At 36.9% G+C, this 20,066-nt stretch overlaps 1 non-coding gene across 1 annotated transcript; it reads right to left on the bottom strand.

The window, feature by feature from the left end:
* Nucleotides 1-15,838: 15,838 nt before the first annotated feature.
* On the bottom strand, nucleotides 15,839-15,910 carry TRNAY-GUA (transfer RNA tyrosine (anticodon GUA)). Its single transcript has one exon. It is a non-coding gene; the product is annotated as a tRNA-Tyr (tRNA).
* Nucleotides 15,911-20,066: the final 4,156 nt, after the last annotated feature.

A 20,066-nucleotide genomic window follows, 5' to 3' on the forward strand; every position in this document is an offset into this window, starting at 1 on the left:
AAGTGGAACAGGGGACACCTTGAATAAGTTGGCTACTACTAGGTCTGTGGCGGAGTATATCTGTAACATCTGTGTAGGCAACACACACGTCATTGGCACACGTGCTCAGAACATGTTGACACTTCTCTCGAGTTCTGATTTCCTGCACTGATTTCTCCATTGCAATCTATCACAAAGCAACGCTTTCATCACTCCTGGCGTCATCGTTTCCTTTTGGCGTTGCAAGTCGTGTGTGAGGTGCACACACAAGGAGTCACTTTTTTTACCGTCACTACGTGCAAGATATTTTTAAAACCTGAAAATATATCGATCAAAAGTAATAAAATATATATTTAATAAAGAAGTATTGAAATACTATTAATTAAACATACCTCAAAATGAGAACATACAAAATCATTACGTAGGTACTCCCTACAAAAAGTCATATTTGGGTACAAACCATCAGTTGCCACAATATTATCATAAGGTGGGCCAAAGAAACGGGAGATTTTAATTTTGTTGTTGGTAGTATATGAATTATTTTAGTAGGCTTAGATTTATTGTCATTTGTTGAAGGATGGGTGGAGCGGAGAAAAATTCTCTCCGGCACCGAGACTCGAACCCGGGTTTTCAGATCTACGTGCTGACGCTTTATCCACTAAGCCACACCAGATTCCAGTTTCGATGCCGGATTGAATCCTCTCAGTTTAAGTTTCACCTGTTAGTTTTCCTTTAGTGGCCAACCCTCATGCACTGTGCCACAGATATATGACAGTGGCACAATGTCCAACACGCTATGTACAGAGGTGCACTCATTACGAGTGACTAAGTGGCCGGAATCCGACGGAATGAGCGACGTTTTAAATCACTAAGTGATTATTTACGCATATCATATTATTATTGTAATATACCGAAGTACATATGATATTTCCGTGTAGGAATTCTGCGTTATGATGAAGGATGTCTGGAGCCACTTAGTCACAATTTACCCGCTAAACTAACACTGTAAACCGTTGAATTGGTAACACTTGCTAGAATGCCAGTCTTCCCGTTATATAATAAAGATATCAGATTGGTAGCTACCAAACAACCATGTTTTGAACGGTATTCAAATGCGTGACCGTTACGTTCACACATCATTGGAATTGCACCTTAACAGTAGCTTAGGTATTTATCATGGTATTCTTGAGATTAAATGTGTTTCATTGAAGTGAATGAATGTAGCTATTCCAAATATGTAATGAATACAAACTGCATTGCGTGATAGTAAAATTATCGAGTTTTCTGTCCTCCAAAATGGATGACGTAGAAAATGTCTAGTTCTGAACACCGACATTTGTTAATGAAACAATGAAACATACAGGCTATAGATATTCGTCACCAAGCGAACTGAATAGGGGATAAATGTATTGTGACGCTTCTGTTATCGAAGGACGTATTTATAGACTGCTGAGACACATTCAATTAATAAAGTCTATTTAAGGGAAGATGGTTGTTATGATATATGAAAAAAAAATGTCTGAAATTACTACTATCACTACCACTACTACCATCTCTATTATCACTACGACCACCTTTAAAAGCAATACTATTACTACTACCACCATTATCACTTACAGCTGTATTACCTCTATGACCATCATTAAAAGCACCAACACCGCCGCCGCCGCCGCCACCACCACCACCACCACCACCACCACCACCACCACCACCACCACCACCACCACCACCACTACCATCACTTCAAAAACTATCATTACTATCTCTGTTTGTACTGTAAATACCTTTAAAAGCATTACTACTGTTACTACTACTACCACTAACACTACCTCTATCATCTCTATTAGTGCCATTGTGACCATGATCACCGTTAAAAGAAATACTGCAACTGCTAATGCGACATATCACTTATAACATTTTATGCCCTGCTAGCGTCATAAACAGATTGTTACTACATCCAATATCGTGCGTAATCAGCTTATTATAGCACGCGTGCCAATAAAAGCAATGACGTATTCGCTATGACGTCATACCGGAACGCTTGCTATCTTGCTTACCGCTTCTACGCGCGACGTAACAAGAAATGGAATGCAGGACAGTAGATAACGTATAATTTATTTCCAATCTTTAACAATTTTGTGTCACTTTTGTAATATCATATTAAACATTTCTGTAGTTCAGTGAAACTATATTAACAAAATAAAGGAACATTTGTAACATAATCTGCAAAGTGATCCATTTCTCTTTACTCAGTGTCAATGCCAGAGCAACTAATCGATATGAACATATGAAAACTGTCAGCTATGGATCCCGAATTTCTTTCATAATTTATTTCCTAAAATCTATAATGCTAAGATGCCATAAAGTGCTGTATCCAACTCATGCATAATCTCATTATGACACTCGTGAAAATTGTCGCACTCACTATTGTTCGTGCGACAAACATTCACTCTTGCCATAATCATCAAGATTATCCATTTGTTGCATAAATAACTATTAAGGAACCTTTTCAAATTTCTGACCATTTGTCCAGATTGCAATCCCGATACCTAGGGACTTCAGTAAGCATCACATTCACTGTGGTTGAACGCCCATACTTGAGATTAATTTCGAACACACGACTTTGCTCCCGCACAATGTTAAAGCTGCATATTAACTCTTGCAGACTCAATGTTTGACTGTACGTACTATTAGTTACTTTAAAAGCTGATAGTTCATTTTATCTATGCATGGAGAAGAGACTTCGAATCAAGAACTAGAAATCTAATAATTGTATAATGTGATACCTCTTAATCATCGATGCATAATACAGTAAGATGAAGTTTTGTTTGTGCCCGCAAGTCCAGTTCAGAAATTTTGTCGTCTTTGTGTAGAATTCACCATCTTCGTATTTGACCGGTTTCCATTTACTGCTCAGCTGTAAGATAAGATGCGAGCACTACGAAGTGGTGTAGCTTCCTCGTGGATTATTGTCATTTGCTTTGTCGGGTGAAAATGCATCTTTGTACATCATTCTTCCCATATCACGATTTCTTGAAAGACGTGAGATGTGTAAATCAGGCTAATAAAAAAAATATCTGCGAACTACTGGTTATAACAAGTCGTTGACAAAGATTTACTCCATGCTGATTTTATTCTGACTTCCTTCACTCTTGGAAAGCAAGCACTTCGACATCGTTAAATGAACTTTCCTCGAAATGTATTCTTTTACCGGAGAATCTTGTCTTGAGATGTTCGTTCCAACGTTTTAAAATAAATGGAGTTTCAGTAATACTTCAACTTGAAACTCTGAAGAGTAGCATTATCCTTGGAGTCAATAACGTATACATGACTCATTTTTATACTTTTCGACTCTTCTACCAATTCTTCCTCCTGGTACTTTTCTTTCTTTACCTTCTCTTTTGTCTTTTGCTTCTACTCTTTCTTCTCTTCCTGTTACTATTTCTTGTTTCCTTATCTTCCTGTTACTCTTGCTTCTCTTCCTGCTACTCTTTACTCTACCTGCTACTCTTTATTGTCTTCCTGAAACTCTTAACTCTCTACCTGCTACTCTTCATCATCTTCCTGTAAGTAAGTAAGTACTGAGCATGCGCAGTATCTTATAACTGGAACTTCGAAATTTCAGGTGGCCCAAATTTTTTTTTCTGGGTCTGTACTTTTTCTGGCATCCTAATCCCAAGTAATCAACTTTTGGCAGAAGTAAGTAATTTGTCCCGAAAAACTGAATAACTAATTCTTGCAAAGACTGAATGGTCCATTCTAAGAGAGTCTGGATAATCTATTCTGATAAATTCTGATTTATGTATTCTTTAACTTAATAATCTATTTTCGCATAAACTTAGTACTTCGTTCTTTTTTTTTATTTATTTTTCATATATATTTTTTCATTCACATTCAAAATCTTGTTTGCTCTAGTTAACAGTTTGTTGTGTCTTTCTGTTCGGTGTAATATTTTCTCGATTGTTTCATGCTATGACATTTTGTGTGATTATATCTGATTTTTAAGGAGAGAGGATTTTTTTTTTCCCTAATTGATGTACAATTTTCAATTGTTTATACGTAGAAATATCATTGCTAAGACAACATAAATTCGGGATTAGTTTTTGAAAAAAAGACATTTTGGGACCAGACTTTTGATAAAAGAAACCGGTTTTTTTACATTGGGGAATTTAATTGAAGTGAATTTTATTATGGCAGGCAGAGTAACTATCTCATGCCCCCATGTTATATTGCTACCAATGCACTTCATTAGAACCAGGTACCCAGCTTCGAAGCCGTTAGCCCTGTCAACTTACAGTATATTTATTTTCCCCTATTATCATATTATAGGATTATCTAAGAAATCAGCAATTTCTTTGTGATAGTAGAAGAGAAAAGAGTGGGGGAAGGGAAGTGGTCCGTGGCCCAATTCTTTTAGGGCTCATCCCGACATTTGTCTTATTACTCAAGGGAAACCACGGAAAAACCTTGAGCAGGATGAGGTGTCGTGCAGACGACAAGCCAATTGGCTTCAGTGGGGTCTGTATATATTGAGGTGTGTATATATTGAGAAACCAGGATACAATAATTCATTGAAATAGATATATCTCAGCCATCTATTTAATTTTGACTTGAACTGATGAGTGTTATCTCACAGAAAATGAATCATATATTCTAACGGCAACAGATTACTTTCTTCTCACAAAATTAGTAGACTATTGTGACAGACATTGAGACAGGACTTCGAAATAACTCTGTGCCACTTATCTTCTCGTTCTTAAGAGCGTCTCAACTGTTGATGAAATGCCACCAAATTAAAAAAAAAAAGCGAATTAACTACTATGGTATGATGAAAATTTTATTTTATTTTCAGTCAGATGAATGTGAATTAATATGTGATTTCGGAGCCCGTAGAACGTTTTAGAGGAATCCATTAAGTAGAAAAGGTTGGGTTACATTGTTCTGGTGCAATTCACCGTTTTCTCATATCCAGGTATACCCTCCCCCTAACTCCCTCGCAATAATATGAAAGAGCAAACTCATTTCGACGTGATTGATGCCTTTAAAACGTGTGCTACATTATTACATTTTACATGAATGCACCAAAATGGCACGAAGAGCTCTGCAAAGCGAGGCGTTAATATGCAAACAATTTAATATAGAATGCTTTGGCAATAATTCCACTCACTTCTCCTTTTTTAACTTTGAATTTGTTCGAATAATTTATACCCTCCTTCAGGTGTAAATACCAATGACAGTTTTATTACGTTACATAGAAAAGCAACCTCGCAGCTGTCCCTGCAGACTTGAAAATGTGCAACGAAAATGCTTTTATGTATGTATTGATTCCAAATGTTTGTCTTGCTGTCGATCGCTTTTTCTAAGATATCCCTTGCTGAATGAGTGTTTTATATATTGTTTAGTTTTTACTTTGATGTGGCTCAAGTGACATTCTTTCTAGTTGCAAATCCAACGGACCTGGGTTTGATACCCGGCATATGTATATGTTACAAACTATTGAAATTATTGGGTTATTAGTGAGTGCTAAAGGCACGATTACAAAAAAATTTATTAACTTGTGCAAAGAGTTCAATCTTGAATCCTCTTTGACCAAGACTGTTTCTTTGATAGCTCTAAAATATTCAATCTGTCTTCTGAGAAATCACATATATAAAGTAAATTAATAACACAATAATAATTATATTTCTCACGAAAACAATTTTCATAAAATTGTACGTATTTACTAATACTTGTATATTTGGTATACTTTGTCCTTCAGGGCAACCCCTGTTTTAGGGGAAGTTTGACAATTAATTAATTAATTAGAGGTTGTAAACGAATAAACTGCAAAAAATATTAGTGTTATAGCATAAATAAATGAAGAAAAAAGTCAAAAAAGTTTTTCTGTAACTGTCAAGGTTTTCCCAGGAAAAAATGTGTTCTTTGAGTCTAACGTTTTTGAAAAAGAGATAGACAGTCATTATTTACTTTGCCCGATATGTACACAGAAGCAATCGTTTGTTACTCTGTTGTGTATTGGTATGTGTTGGGCGCAAGGTCATTGGAAATGGCATTTACGTTCAATCGAAATGTAAACAAATAATTAAACTACTATCAATCTTAAAAACATGGTACTTGATAAAGTAAAAGTGAAATTATAAGAAATAATTAAATTTCACTCAATATTTTCTTCAGTAGACCGATATGTACTGTCTATATAATGTTGGCAGTTTTTTATCGTTTACACTCTATATAGCCCATATAAATTCATCTCTCCTGAATTGGAAATGGGCATTTTTTTTAGTGTTCTGAGTTGCCTTATGTGGTAGTCATGCTAACTTTATAACCAGAGATTTTCTTTAACTTGTTTATATCACACGAGGAATCTAAGCCAGGAGATAATAGGATAGGGTGGTCAGTTCATTTCCTCCTCCACTGCATACATCGCTGACTAAACCCCATTTCAGTTTGGTTGATAGGCTTTCCCCTATACTCACACTCTCTACTATCAGCGAAGGTGAAGCTGCTACTGTCCATCTTACTAACTTACTTTCAACATAGTGATAAAATGTTATTATTGAAAATGTTTACCGGTAATCTATATTTCGAAAGCCTATTCTAAGTGTTAATATTTCATTTTATTGTTGTTTATATCAACTGGCACATTAAAAAGCTACTGACAGCAGAAGATAAATGTTTTCTTCACCGCTAGTTGCTACTCTATAGCATACACAACGAGACAATCTGCACTGTGTCACTCCCCCCTGATATAATACAAACTAACATTTCTTTATCTAATTTATTATTAGTTGGAAATATTATAAGAACGATACTAAAATATACACAAAAATGTAATTGTCAAACTTGTGTCACTGTATTTTATAACCATTTATGTACTTTATTTAATATCTTATTTTCTTGTGTGTAAAACTTGGGGGGGTGCAGATATAAGAGGTAACAGCTACCGTTCTGTTGCTGACGGACTCTGGGCAAGTAGAAGGGGAAAGAAATGCCTTCGCATCCTCTCAACTTTTATGAAATGTCGTTTAGTAACATATTAGGCCTACACTAATCAGACTTGAGATGTACACAAATAATTGTTCTTCCTCTGACACACATCGTCAAGTGAGATGTACTGCCTGATAAAGATGTACATATTAGCCAAATCTTCGATCAGAGGTATTCATTAACTTGTAAATAATTATTTAAAATTTTGCACAAGAGTGAAATGCAATATAATAGAGAGTCAGTACCTGTAATCATAAAATTATAAGATAGGTTGGACATGTTATGTACCTAGTATGAACATTTTTCGGGGCGCTTGCCTATCGATCCGGAGTTGTGCTCGGGCGCGGGTTCGATTCCCGCTTGGGCTGATTACCTGGTTGAGCTTTTTCAAGGCTTTCCCCAACCGTAAGGCGACAGATAATCTATCCTCAGCCTCATCTCACCAAATACCATCTCGTTATCACCAATACCATCACCAAAAAAAAAAAAAACATTTTTCAGAGCATTTTTTAAATAAAAAAAAAACAATTTTCCGCTTATTTAGTTAAAATGTTCCTCTTATGAAGCAATTTTTAGCTCATTGATTAATAATTTTTGTTCCTTATTGATTTTGATAAGTTTTATAATATCGATAATATATGTAATAATCACTCATATTTTATCCTGATCGATAGGTGAACTACCTGCTGCTCGAATATGCTCCATTTATACAATACATATATTTTTTTGTGTCACATACTATACTTATATGTCTCTGTATTGTGGGTCCCTATCACCACGGCATGGCGCGTCCTCAGGTTGCGGATAGAGGAGACGGCCTCCAGATATGGATGGTAGCTGCGAATATATTGAATAAGCAATTGTGGACAGCCGATAAGGGGTGGTCCTCCAGCTTGGAGATTGGGCGAAGGGCTAACAACCCATCACCCGTAAAAAGCAAGTTGTTACGAAACCAAACAATAATATGGGCGAATCCAGACATGCATATAGAGTGTTAATTGTGAGGTCGCAGGGAAAAAGAGCTTTGGGGAGGTCGAGACGTAGATGTGAGGATGATATTAAAATGTATTTCAGGAAGGTGGGATATGATGGTAGGGACTGGATTAATCTTGCACAGGATAGGGACCGATGGCGGGCTTATGTGAGGGCAGCAATGAACTTGCAGGTTCCTTAAAAGCCATAAGTGAGGAAGTAAGTAAGTACCTGTACGTAATCATACGAAAACTGTATACGCACAATTCAAAATTGGTCAGGATTTAAAAATATATTTTGTCTGGAAATTAACTATACGAAACAATTTTCTCAATCATAGACCATATACAATACAACACAACTTTACTCATGCTACAGTATTAAGTACTCTATTCGTGACTGACAATTGTGAGCTGTGAATGGATAGTAAAAATAAAGTGGGGAGTCTGTAGAAATAACAGTCTCCTAGTTAAAAACCACACACCATGGGTCCCTATCAGTGTTTTCCTTAGACAATAGTAACAAATTATTTCAAAACGATAGACATATATCAGTCCCGTGTGGAGCAAATAGTATTGTAACAATTTAAATTAGATCTGTAAAGTTCTCAGAAAATGAATTCATCAGCACTTGCTTCTTAATCACTGGATTATAAGGGTTCCACGGTTACATTATAGGTTAAGAGAGGTTCCGCGATGAAATAAGTTGGAGAAACACTGGCCTAGGGTTACGTTTACAAGCCACAGTAAACGAACATTCAACCTTGTATGTAAAGAAATATTCTTCTTGTTATCGCGAGCAACAGTTTGGCGACCACGGGTTTGGAATGGTCTGTTAACTACACATAACGTGATATCATCGTTAACGTACCGATGCGAAAAGGACGAAATGTAATGTGATACCTGAAATTTATTTCAAATCACGTTTCGCTTGAATTCCACTGAAACTGTTTTTATGAAACATGAAAACAGGGCAGAGAGCGCAGAACATTATCTTAGTGGAAAATGTAAATGATGCAACGCACGTACATAAATAAGAAAGCCACGCTATGTAACAATGGCGAGAAAAAAAGGAAAGACGGAAAGAAACATTTGCATAACTTTCCTGACTGCGCTTCTAATGATATGTAAACCTGGCTATGGTAGTCCGCATTACTTAGTTTGAGAGTTTCTATGCAAAAAAAAGAGGTATCAATTGTAGGATGTGCTAGCAGTGCTCGTAAATTGCAAGCTAGCAGGTAGTATATGTACTCATTAACTTGTGCTCTACGTTATCTCTCCTTTCTCCGCTAGAGGTTGAAAACTCTGAGAGTACGAGGTATGCAGTATCAAGGGGAAGCGCGAGTCTCATCCGATGTAACGAGGAAGGTGAACCATTTTGATCTGTCGTTTCCCATAATGCATACTTGTTCCGATTGAGACAGATCAGATGTTTAATTTGGTTTGTTAGTTGTTCTTTATAGAGAATTTCAGCACCCATGTCAGGGATTTACTATGATTTCATATGTGAACTTTATCGCTCATAAACGAGGTATAGGCTGCATGGAACTCCCGTAAATTGGAATTAACACGACTTTGAATCTCCACTGAAAACAAAATAGGACGTAGCATTGGCATCGGAAAAATAATTATGCACTGAATGGAATTTGAACTAACGACCCTAGCTTCCACGCAGCGCCAAAGTTACTGCTCAAAAATAAATTTCCCAAAATGGGATTCAAAATCACGACCATGGCTTCCACACAGTGTCAGTGTTGTCCCTCACAAGTGGCTGTGCCCTAAAATGGATTGAAACTTGCGATCATGGCTTCCAAACGGTGTCAATGTTGTCCCTCACAAGTAACTGTGTCCTAAAATGGGTTAAAACTCACAACCATGAATTTCACGCGGCGTCAGTGTTGTCCCTTACAAGTAACTGTGTCCTAAAATGAATTGAAACTCACGACCATGAATTCCACGCCGCGTCAATGTTGTCCCTCACAAGTAACTGTGTCCTAAAATGAAATTAAACTCACGACCATGAATTCCACATGGTATCATTGTTGTCCCTCACAAATAAATGTATCCTAAAATGAATTGAAACTCACGACCATGGCTTCCACATGGTGTCAGTGTTGTCCCTCACAAGTAACTGTGTCCTAAAATGGATTGAAACTCACGACCATGGCTTCCACATGGTATCAGTGTTGTCCCTCACAAGTAACTGTTCCCAAAATGGATTGAAACTCACGACCATGGCTTCCACATGGTGTCAGTGTTGTCCTTCACAAGTAACTGTGTCCTAAAATGGATTGAAACTCACGACCATGGCTTCCACATGGTGTCAGTGTTGTCCTTCACAAGTAACTGTGTCCTAAAATGGATTGAAACTCACGACCATGGCTTCCACACAGTGTCAGTGTTGTCCCTCACAAGTAACTGTGTCCTAAAATGGATTGAAACTCACGGTCATGGCTTCCACACGGCGTCAGTGTTGTCCCTCACAAGTAACTGTATCCTAAAATGGATTGAAACTCACGACTATGACTTCCACACGGCGTCAGTGTTGTCCCTCACAAGTAACTGTATCCTAAAATGAATTGAAACTCACGATCATGGCTTCCACACGGTGTCAATGTTATCCCTCACAAGTAACTGTGTCCTAAAATAAATTGAAACTCACGACCACGAATTCCACGCGACGTCAATGTTGTTCTTCACAAATAACTGTGTCTTAAAATGGATTAAAACTCACGACTATGGCCTCGGGTGTCAGCGTTGTGTCCTAAAAGGGATTCAAACTCACAGCCATGGCTTCCACGTGGCGTCAGTGTTGTCCCTTACAAGTAACTGTGTCCTAAAAGTAATTCAAGCTCACGATCATGACTTCCATGCGGCGTCAGTGTTGTCCCTTACACAGAACTATGTCCTAAAACGGATTCAAACTCAAGACTATAACTTCTATACGGCGTCTGTGTCCTGAACGGGATTCAAACTTACAACCATGACTTCCACGCGGCGACAGTGTTGTTCCTTACACGTAACTGTGTCCTAAAACGGATTCAAAGACTATGAATTCTATACGGCGTCAATGTTGTAAAAGGAATTCAAATTCCGGACCACGACGTTTACGCGGCGTCATTGTTGTCCTTTACAAATTAAATTATTCTGAAAGGAATTAGGGTTGTTACCAGCACGTATCCCGCGTGTAAATGTTGTGTAGCTTATAAAATGAACACGATTTAATTGCTGTGTAATTCATTTGACGTATCTCTACCGTTTAGAAATGAGGGCTGCGTTGTTTGTTTACGTTCGTGTTTACACAAGGGAGAGCGTTGAGAAACAAGGTGAAACACATAGGCCTATGATCAGAATCCAAACGTTAGTTAAACACCACATTACTAATAGGCCACGGAACTGTATACTTACCAAACCACTAGTTCAACCTATTAATACTGTTAGTTCAGCCGCGTCTGTGGCTTAAACGCTATAGCTCTGTTCTACCATCCACGCGACCCAGGTTCGATCTCCGTTCAGATTGTAATGGAATTTGTGGTGGATAAATCGAATTTTCAGAGGGTTTTTATCGAGTTAGTATACCGTTTTCCTCTGTTACTAACAATCTCCATTTTCTTTCATATCATCTTTCATCTATAATAGTTAAAATAGGCTGGGGTGATATGTGTTTCCAGTGCATTACATAGGAAGGACTTGGAGCTCCTGGTCTCTGGGACTTATCAGATAGGCCTTCTCGTCTGAAGATAAGAGCTGACTCTGTCAGAATCGAGACAAAATGGTCCCGGTATGGCATAGTTGCGCCCCGCGGTCAATTGGGAGGCTTAGGCATGGCATAATTGCGCCCCGAAGAAATCAAGTAGCAGAAGGGACATGGCATAGTTGCGCCCCGAAGAAATCAGGTAGCAGAATGGACATGGCATAGTTGCGCCCCGATGGGCGTAGTACACACGAAAGTGATTATCATAATATAAACAAATTACTTAAAAATATTACAGTGATAGCTGCATTGAAATCAGGTAGGCCTAGCATATGATCAATTTTGCTATTTAAAATAACACTTCTTTTTATCGATCACACACAATAAATGAACTGCATTTTTTGTTTGTTCATCGATATCTTAACCCTACGGTACAGGGTTTCGAAAATTGAAACTTAGAACCATTGTGAATTATTAACTCTTTACCCTTTTCACTAAACTTAACATTCATTTTAAATTAACCTCACTATACGCCACAGACGGTGTGAAAATCACTAATAAAATGTCAAAGACTGCTAAGACCCCATATTCCAACGACTCACTCATTTGAATATGTCAGTTAATAAAGTACTGCCAACTTCATGATGTTCATTTTAACGGTAGGCTGTTGATAATCACTGCATAAACAGTAGAAAAACAGTTAATAAAGTACTGCCAACTTCATGGTGTTCATTTTAACGGTATAATAATGAATATTAAATCGATAAGAAATCAATAAGGTTGGTTGATTACGAGGCTCGAGTTTCCGTAGTGTATTTTTCTCTATCTATTTCATCGGGGCGCAACTATGCCATGCCCCCTTTCTCTACCTGATGGGAACGGGGCGCAACTATACCCACAAAACAGGGACTATTTTTTATCTGCTGCATCTTATCTGACCGTGGGGCGCAACTATGCGCTGCCCAATGGTCCATCTGTCAGCGTAGGATTGACTAATGCCACCCAGACCATCTTTCAGACTTCGACAATTACCGCGCAATGGACCAAAGCAAGCCGAAATGCAAGAATATCTCTGATCCGGTCCTCAAAATGCCAAGCCAATACCATTATATTATTAGTTCACATTCCTGCCACCGGCAAAGTTGTATCAGACATGTAATGATTATATCGTTTCCAGAGAAGAAATCTAGGCAGATTGTACACAGAACATTTTGTTACTATTAACTTAGCTATAGACAACTATAAATGTCAAGGGTGGCTCTCCTTGCGTTCCAATGCCAGCTGTTTACTAAGGTTGTTTTCAGTTAAGGTTATGCTTCTGGTTATTCTCAGGGTACTGTATGTATTCAAACAGTATTTTCACTGAATAATTTCGAGGGAAAAATTGTTCCGGAGCCGGGTATCGAACCCGGGACTTTTGGTTTAACGTACCAACGCTCTACCACTGAGCTACCCGGGAACTCTAACCGACACCGATCCAATTTTTCTCTCTATATCCACAGACCTCAAAGTGGGCTGACAACCGTCAAGCAACCAACTTCGAGTGCACACTAACTCCGTGTGACTTAAATTGTGGTTTTCTGTTAACGAACAGTGACGTGTATTATGCAAATCAAGATTTCAGGTATAACTCCCTGTAAAGTTGATTTGAATAATTTCGAGGGAAAAATTGTTCCGGAGCCGGGTATCGAACCCGGGACCTTTGGTACGTTAAACCAAAGGTCCCGGGTTCGATACCCGGCTCCGGAACAATTTTTCCCTCGAAATTATTCAAATCAACTTTACAGGGAGTTATACCTGAAATCTTGATTTGTAGTATTTTCACTATTTTTGTTTTCGGACGCAATCTTTCAGAGTTATTTTAGAGTATAATGAGAGGTAGAGAATAGGTTGGGTAGTGCGAACGTGAATATCTCCTCCGCCTACATTCCATCCTTGAAGTAAAAGGCCTCACGGCCATAACTATACCAGAATAAATAAATAAAATAAATAAATAAATAAATAAATAAATAAGTAAGTAAAGTAAGTAAGTAAAGTAAGTAAGTAAAGTAAGTAAGTGAATAAGTAAGTAAATAAATAAGTAAATAAATAAATAAGTAAATAAATGAATAAGTAAATAAATAAATAAATAATTAAATAAATTAAATAAATAAATAATTGAACGAATAAATGAATAAATAAATGAATGATTGAATGAATAAATAAATGAATGATTGAATGAATGAATAAATAAATAAATAAATAAATAATATTTCCAAGTCCTTTATATGTACCTAAGAAAAACATCACTATTTCTCGTGAAGTGTCACATAGACACAGCACATAACCATAGCTTTTTTTTTCTTACGGTGGAGGGGTCCGAAAGCTTGCATCTCATTCTGAGACTTATTGTGCTTATCACTCCATTTTGTAGGGATAATTAATTGTTTAAGTCCGTAAAAACGCATTCTTGTACAATTCTTTTATTATATCTCTGCCGGTAAGTGACCGGTAAATTTCAAGTGGCTTATCTTGGTCTTGAACGTCAGAGCATTAAAAATCATTGCAGACTTCTGATTTCTCTCTTCCTCCTTCCCCATACGTGCTACATGCCCTGCCCCTCTCAAACATCTCGATTCAATATTCCAAATTATGTTAGGTGAAGAATAAAATTCGTGCAGTTCTGCGTTATGTAACTTTCCCGATTCTCCTGTAACTTCATCCCTCTTAGCCCAAAATATTTTCCTAAACACTTATTTTTTGAACGCCCTTAAGGGTATATGTACGTGAACGACCACAAATGTTATCAGAAAATGCAGGCTCTAAATTTCTAAAATTTTATAAGGAAATGGACTCACAATTGGACAAAAATTACAAGGTACCATAACAAGACTTATTAGAACTTAAATATCTGATAAAAGTATAAAAAAGTTACTAATAATATTTTTTAGAATTCACTTTTTACTTTAAATTAAATTTTCCAAAATTTGGAAATTTTCACATATATTATTTCATAACTCCACGACCATTAGAGATAGATTTCAGAAATTTTGTACACTGATTTAACATGCATTAATGCTAAAGGTGAACTACAAAAATGACCATTTCTTTGAAACAGAAAGATTAGGTCGCAAAACATTATGTAAATTTTAATATATTCTATATATGACAAATACAAAATTAATTGTATTAAAATAAACAACTCTACATGTCTGAGAGTAGTCTACTTTACAGAAATAAGTGTTTATTACACGCAGGAAAAATATTAAAGATGTCAAAGAGATCATATTAATGTAATGATTACCAAAAGATGTAACAGCAGAATTCTTTTTTCTTTTTTTTTTTTCATACCTTGATAAAACTGACTTGAAAAATATTATTAGTAGCTTCTTCATACTCTTATCAGATATTTAAGCTCTAATAAGTCTTGTTGTGGTACCTTGCAATTTTTGTCCATTTGTGATTCATTTTCTTATAAAATTTTAGAAATTTAGAGCCAGCAATTTCTGATAATATTTGTGGTCGTTCACGTACATATATCCTTAACCTCTGTTCCTCTCTCAAAGTGAGAGTTCAAGTTTCACAACCATACAGAACAACCAGTAAACTGGTTCCTGTAATATGACCGTTTTATAAATTCTAACTTTTAGGATACGAGCGCTAATGTGTGGTGGAGAAGTGTTTAGTCAGTGAATATATTATTAGTTCAAGTTTGTAGTGAAATAGTCAACAAGGGTTAGGTCTTTTATATTAATAAGTTATGTGCATTGTTATTTAAAAATATGAAATTAGTTTGGAGGGAAGAAATATTAATTAATTTTAGAAATTATTTTTAGAATTTTTTAAAGGAAATGAGAAGAAGAGAAGGGAAGTAGAATAATAGTGGATAAAGTAAAATGATGGTCAAGTGAAAATGAAGGGACATCAAAGACATGGCAAGAACAGGCTTCAAGGATCAATACACGTCTTGTTTAAAATTGTAAATAGTGCAAGTAAGGGAATGCTGGCCCGAATACATAAATGTGAAGGGCCAGCAGGACCGAAGATTCTTTTTGAGAAATATATATCAATATCAATATCAATATCAAATTCTAACTTTCAGTTTTTTTTTAAAGCAAACTAGGTGATGAAAGTTTCTTAACCGAATAATAGAAGTCGTTTCCCATATTTATTCTGCGCTTAATTTCCTCTCGAGTGACGAAGGATGTTTATAACAGAGAAAAATTTTCTCCGGCACCGGGACTCGAACCCGGGTTTTCAGCTCTACATGCTGACGCTTTATCCACTAAGCCATACCGGATTCCAGTTCCTATGCCGGATCGAATCCCCTCAGTTTAAGTTCTATCTCTCAGTTTTCCCTTTGGTGGCCTGCCCTCATGTACTAAGTCACAGAATATGTGACAGTGGCACAATGTCCAACGCATTCTGCATAGAGGTGCATTCATTACGAGTGACTAAGTGGCCGGGATCCGACGGGACGAGCGCCGTTTTGAATCACTAAGTGATTACTTACACATATCATATTATTATGATGTACCGAAGTACATATGATATTTCCGTGCAGGAATTCTGCGTTATCACTGTCACTCTGTGACACAGTACATGAGGGTAGGCCACCAAAGAGAAAACTGAGGGGATTCGATCCGGCATCGGAACTTGAATTCGGTGTGGCTTAGTGGATAAAGCGTCAGCACGTAGAACTGAAAACCAGGGTTCGAGTTCCGGTGTCGGAGAGAATTTTTCTCTATTCTAGCCAACCTTCATCATATGGTAACGCAGAATTCCTGCACGGAAAAATATTTACTTCTGTATATCGTAATAATATTCCTCTCGAGTGTCATTTATAGCTATTTGTTACTGTTGCTCCAATATATTTGAATTTCTCCACCTGTTCAAAGGATAAATTTCCAATTTTCATACTTAAATTTAGTACTGGTCTCTAGACATAATCATATACTTGTTTTTTTCGGGATATCTCATTACTTGCTTCAAGTAAAATTCTCGTTTTTTCCCCAATCGTTTGTGGAGTTTCTCCTAACATATTCACGTCATCCAAATTGTTGTCATATACTGCAAAAAATAGCTTTTTATTTAAAGTGAAATAAACTATTTGTTTTAATTAATGACTGTGTTACTGAGAAGATTCTTGTGTGAATAGAAAATTGTACAGCTATTTACAATTTTAACTTGAAGAATCACAGCAACTGTATGTTTGGTAATGACCTGTGTGTTGCAGTATAGCTACATTAAAGATGTTTTAAACAGCAGCAAACATTTTGTTTCGAGCAACCGGAAATAGTTTTTTTGTTTCAGTGTGGGCCTAGCCTTCCTGCACAGCGGTGGATCATAACCATAATTAAAAAGAACAACTGGCTACTTACCGTAAATAATGTTACTATCTGACTTGCAATGCATGTAGTGTTCAAGTATTTTGCTGTGTTCGCAGCTCACGCAATGTAAATGGTGTAATTATGGCGTCATGTCAGTTACACCCGATTCTGACACTTTCCCTTGTTATACTCCCCCCACCCTCACCTATTCTATTTACTCCGGCTGAAAACCGCATGTAGTACTCAGGCAAATACGTATAGAGGGGGGGGGGATTGTGTCGTGAACGCCTCTTCCAGCACACTGGTGATGGTGATTACAAAGACGATGATGATAGTGTTTCGAGTTTCCCACCTCCGACCAATTCTTGTTCTGCTCGCGTTTAAAATTATCTAACGTACCTAATCACTGTTTGTACGGAAACCGCTATTTCCATTATTGTAATTACGTCTGTGTTTGCGAATGAATTACCCCGCTAGGTTTCCAAAAGCAACACACGCTGGTGTGACAAATTTCAGGGCATTTTAGTTCATCGATAATATGTAGACGTATTTGAGCTAAGAATTACGAAATTTTAGAGGATTAATCTTGTCTTTCAAGGCGTGTGCCCATTATAAATACAGGATGATCCATTTGGGTATGGACAAAATAAAAACACTATAAAATATTTACTACTGCACTTTTTTTGTTGAAACTTGGTGCATACAACACTGAAAGACGGGAGATTCATCAGAGCTCAACATGACCCCCATTGCACACCCTGCACAAATCATAACGGTGATGCAATTCAGCCCATGTCCGTTGTAACATATGAGGGATGATTTGTTGAAAAGCTTGAGTAATTTTTACTCTTAGATCATCAATGTTCCTGGGTTTCTGTGAATAGACAATGTATTTAACAAAACCCCAGACGAAGAAGTCAGGAGGGATCTGAGTTTCGCCTACGACCTCCTGTATGTTTTTTTTTTTTTTAAACACGGAACCTGTTTCTACAAATGTTCGATACCACAACATTATGGAATCGTATTTAGGTACATTACACACCATATTCACGTCGAAAATCCCTTTGAACTCTTTTAACACTCTCAAATTTAGCATACCAAAGAACACAATCTGCCCGCTGTTGATTTGTAGTAGCCATTTTAACCATCTATGATTTTCATTTGTCCTTTCAGATTACGCATTGTTGATTGTAATATATGGAAACTCCCATCTTTTAATCATATATAACTAGCAAGCGCCACCAGCGTGGCTCAGTCGGTTAAGGCACTTGCCTGCCGTTCTGAAGTTGCGCTCGGGCGCGGGTTCGATCCCCGCTTGGGCTAATTACCTGGTTGGGGTTTCTTCCAAGGTTTTCCCCAACCGTAAGGTGAATGCCAGGTAATCTTTGGCGAATCCTCGGCCTCATTTCGCCAAATACCATCTCGCTATCACCAATCTCATTGACACTAAATAACCTAGTAGTTGATACAGCCTCGCTAAATAACCAACTAAAAAAACAGCAAGAAAGTTTTCCTACTCTCATAATAGCTTAGGTTTATAATAATACATTAATATTATCCATACCCAACTGGATCAGACTATGTATAATATTATAGAAAAGTTAGGAAAGATTACAGATTCATGTAATTGGAAGTTATTAAATAAAATCACTACAAAATTATATCAGAATTTACACAAAAATCGGTGCTAGGCAACCTCGTAGTTTAAACAGAGTCGTTAAGTAACTAAGAAAAACCAGCGAATAGGGATTATAAAGAATGGACACTTCGCGTTCGTACCTTTGATGTAGCCGGACTGATTTCAATGACCTTCGAGCCAGCTAGAGCGTGAGATTCTGCTTTCTCCCTAGAGTTGGCGCTGACATCACACCAGCTAGCAGTCGACACAGCGGAAATATAACACATATAATTAATACATCTTAATACATAATAATGTACTTAAATAAAATAAATTGGATCCATAAAATAATAAATCTGTCATTAACTGTAATGTCTAGACTCTAGAGTTCGTTTATAATGAGAGTTGAGACGTTGACCCCAACAACAGTTAAAATATGTAATGATTTGATAGCACTGAAAATGGGAAAACAAAACTCTTATGAGAAGTAAAACCATATACCTATATTAGATTATATACAAATATTAAACGAATTTGATACATAATTTTATAATGTATTATATTATTTTATAATATAGTTTATTATATCTGAAATATAAAAAAATATATATTATTACAACTAGTTCGTCACTGAGAAATAAGGAAAAGCTATTAACTTGAATTTATTTGAAGCAAAACGTTACTAGATTATGCAATAAGGTAGGCGATGTTTGAATCCTGTGTCTCAACTCTATTCTCAATTATTATCTTAGTCTATGCTAGATTACACTAACCTCTAGCGCTTGAAAGTAGAACTAAACGCTGGCGCACAGAGAAACAAAACACAGGAAAATTCGCTCAGTGTCCATTCTTTATAACCCCTATTCGCTGTAAAAACTAACAAGAACGTGCTTGATGATAAATGCAGTTATTTACTTCACTAATGGTTGATGTAAAGGTGCGCATACAAATTGGTCATCTCTTTAGTACAATAAGTGAAGAGAAATTTCATTTTGCTGAAGCGATGTGGGTCTATTTTATGTCTTGTAGTTAAGCTGTGTAACATTTTTAACGAAATATTCTCATTACTGAATATAGTAGTCTTCATGTCCAGGGAAGAGAAATGTAAGACACTATTAAGCCTATAGTTGTTAGTAGAGACGGCAGAGAAGGGAAATACAAGCGAACCTGTAAATTACGCTCTAATGGAAGCAATTATTAGGCTTCCGGTGGAGTTCTCTTAACTACCAGAGAGGTACTTCACCTGGATGCTGGGACGACGTCTTGGGAAATGCACGAGTAGGATCCTTCTTGCGCTTTGTCATTCAGAAACATTACGCATGTGATATTTTCAGCCGGCTCAGCATTTCTGTTATCAAATGCCAGCCGGCATTACAGACAGTTCTAATAGGCTGGATTAAAGAGAAGGGTGCGACAGTTTGACACATTTTTACATGCATCATTGATCGAATATACCTCGTATGACGTATGCTCTCGTTGCTTTTGTCCACATCATACAATTTTACTCC

The sequence above is a fragment of the Periplaneta americana genome, chromosome 16 (genome assembly GCF_040183065.1).
Source record: "Periplaneta americana isolate PAMFEO1 chromosome 16, P.americana_PAMFEO1_priV1, whole genome shotgun sequence".
Classification (NCBI taxonomy): Eukaryota; Metazoa; Arthropoda; class Insecta; order Blattodea; family Blattidae; genus Periplaneta; species Periplaneta americana.